The sequence below is a fragment of the Pinus tabuliformis genome, chromosome 4_1, assembly GCF_031772625.1.
Source record: "Pinus tabuliformis cultivar Carrire ecotype Pingquan chromosome 4_1, CPIR1, whole genome shotgun sequence".
Lineage (NCBI taxonomy): Eukaryota > Viridiplantae > Streptophyta > Pinopsida > Pinales > Pinaceae > Pinus > Pinus tabuliformis.
The window spans coordinates 688477579-688480701 of NC_142303.1; positions in this window are offsets into that span (position 1 = coordinate 688477579).

The window sequence follows — 3123 nt, forward strand, 5'->3', positions numbered from 1 at the left end:
CTATCCATGTGAGAGATTTTCTGGAGTCGAACATGGAAAGACATCGCTTGATTACCAGCCAATGATATAAGCTGTTTAACAAGCGCGAGAGGAATCACCGATAATGATAATGACCCTCAAGGTACTGCAGTACAATTCACGTGGTGTGAATAAAGGACTTGGCGTCGAACACCACGCAAAATCTTTTGGTCGAAGGTCATTGCAAAACTATCGCCGGAAGTGAGAAACTTGCCATTGAGGCATGCAAGCTTCAAAGTACTGAATGGGGTGTTCCTAGATCAACTTCTTGGATAATGAGCTGATGTCGACAAGAAGTGATCCGTCACAGGAGGGCCTTAATGAATCCCACATCAATGACACGGAATGGAGCAAATGATTTTAATGGAGGTGAAAACGATCTGGTGATATAAGGTTCAGGGTGGCGGTCATGAAAGAATGGAGTATAAATGTATTGTAGTGGGTGAGACACAGGTGAATTCTCTGAATGACTTCTCTTGAACATATCGGCGACACTGACGTGATGGATTGGTAGCATTAACCCCGAATGTGGATGGTATGATGGGACCATGGTGATGTGACCGGTGAATGAAACAACCCAACCCGACTTGGATGCGGAGTGAAAGTGTCATGTTCAAGAGCGACTTGCTACCAACAAAGTTTCTTCAAGTTTTCTTCCCAATTTTTCCCCAGTCATTGCTGACCAGTACCTCTTTATTTTTATCAAGCTTGAGGAGGATAACATATGCTTGTTCTATAATTTGCCCTTCGGGCAAACCCATCGCTATGTTTTAACGAGCCTAGCGATAGTGAAACTCGTTCTCATCTATAGACAAGTTTTTCGCTATTAAAATTTTAACGAGTTTAACGACAAAGATAACTTGGTCCTTTTCAATTTTAGAGAGTCTGAAAAGGAACGTAAAGGAAACTCCAAAATTCCTTTTTCGTCATCTAATCCCTTGAGTGTGAAAAAGTATAAAACAATACAGAAGGGATGAATTTTTGATACTTTTAACGAGCCGAACAAAACAAGTGCTCGATCTTTTTGTGTAATAATCCCTCAGGTCCAAAAAGATTAAAATTTAGAGGAGGGATAGCACTTCCGGTCCCTTTAACGAGCTGGAGAGGCCAATGGCTCGGCAATCTTTTCATATTTTACGAGTCAATTGAAAAGAGCTTAAAGGAGACTCGTCTTTTGAGGAACGAGTGATAAAATGGGTAGCAACTGATTCCAGGTAAGGTTTGGAATTTTCCAATCACGACAGTGTTACAAGGATGGCTAACATGATCACTCTTCGCAGCTGTTCCTCAAAATGGGTAAACAATCAAATGGAGGTGAATGATCGGCCAATGCAAAAGTGGAGGTGATGGTGCAAACACGACCAAGGCTTTAAAGGCTGAAGTATTACATTCACGATGGTTATTTACCGGAAATTGGTTCATTTTTTAATGAGCTTAAACTCTGGAGGAACATGTGCTCATTGCTTATGTTTATTTTTTAACGAGCATGAAGTCCACGCTAAAACTGCTCGAATCCAGTCGTGTGATAAGAATGTCTCATATATAAAAACGGCAACTTTTAGAGTTTTGCCCCACATCCTTTCTTTATGCAAGTTAGGAAACGACCAATCCTACGAGTTTAAAGGGTTAGAGGACCTACAAATTTAAAAAATAAATAGTCGCTCTTCGCTTGCATGCCAAAAGGTTTGCATGCCCCCAGGTATAAAACAGAGTTTCAAGGTCACCCCTTCTTCCTTCCGTTAAAACATTTGTTTTACTGGGAGAGGTCTACCTCTTACAGGTTACCAAAGATTGTTCTATTTACGGCGTAAACAAAACACTTCTTCGGCGATGTTTATCGAAATAAACAAAGGTGAGTGGCGATGCTTGCCAACCCACATAACTTTGACAAGAGAATCTTATTCCAGAATAACCCCCTCTTCCAATCACGGACGGGAGTACAGACTAGTCATATTTTCTCGCGGAAACCTACCCTATACCCGAAGTTTTCCTACCGAAGCAGGCCAGGGTGCATGCCCCCTGGGTTTCAGTCATGTCCCCCAAATCACTCGCGCTCATCAGGCGGACGGACTGGAGGTTGAGACATTTCTTGCGTGAAAAGACCATTCAGGGATGGTATATGACTATTTGCTCTGTGTGATCGGGAAATGAAAGCTGGTCTATGAGCTTGACCACTCTTCCTTCGTGCGGAAAACACATTACTCTAAAGAGTGAGGAGACAATCGCTCCCATGCAATAAATATAGTCTCGTCCAAGGAGTAGATTATAATCTAGGGGTCCTTGAACTACCATTACGTTCATTTGAATGGTTTTTCCTCTCAATGTTATGGGTACATTGGGAAGGATCCCTAACGGTCGACTGGTTCCTTTATCAAAGCTTGTTAGATTTCTCATCTTAGGCAAAAGTGATGGTGAACCAAGCACTTTCTAAGCAGTCGAGGAAAGGATACTCACAGAAGCCCCTTCATCTATGATGTTACCAGCCATAACCATTCTATATATTTGAACAATGATTCGAAATGGTACACTAGCTGGTAAACGGGGTCTGCCTAGTTGATTCCAATCAAAGGAGACAACTAGGTTGCTTGGAGGTGGGACCGAATAGACGGCCGGGTATGACTCTGATGAACTTCCTTCCTACGGTAAAGGAACACGTAAATTGCCCCCATGTTCATTAGAGTCTGTGCTTACAAAAAGAATTTGGACGGTGTCATCCTTGTTCTCTTCGGTGACTGTATCATCTGAAGATGGAACCTTTGAAGGCAAGACCGGGTCAACTGCCGCCTCGACCTTTTGACTCTCGTCTGGTATGGGTTCAGATGGTTTGCCTTCAATGATAGATGCTTCAGCCGACCACCTAAGCGGGCCAGCCAGATTTTCAACTAGTGACGGACTCGGCAAGAGTTTTTTATATCCAGGAGGAAGTCATAACAGTGAAACCGGACGATCGCCCAAAACTCTTTTAGCCTCATCTAAGAAGGGACAACGGTGGATGGCATGATCGCCTTCACACAGTTTACAAGGAAATCTATATTTTCCTTTTTGTCCTGGGGCTTCACTTTCACTAGTCGACGGTGTGTTTTCAACATGATTATCAGAGGTTGA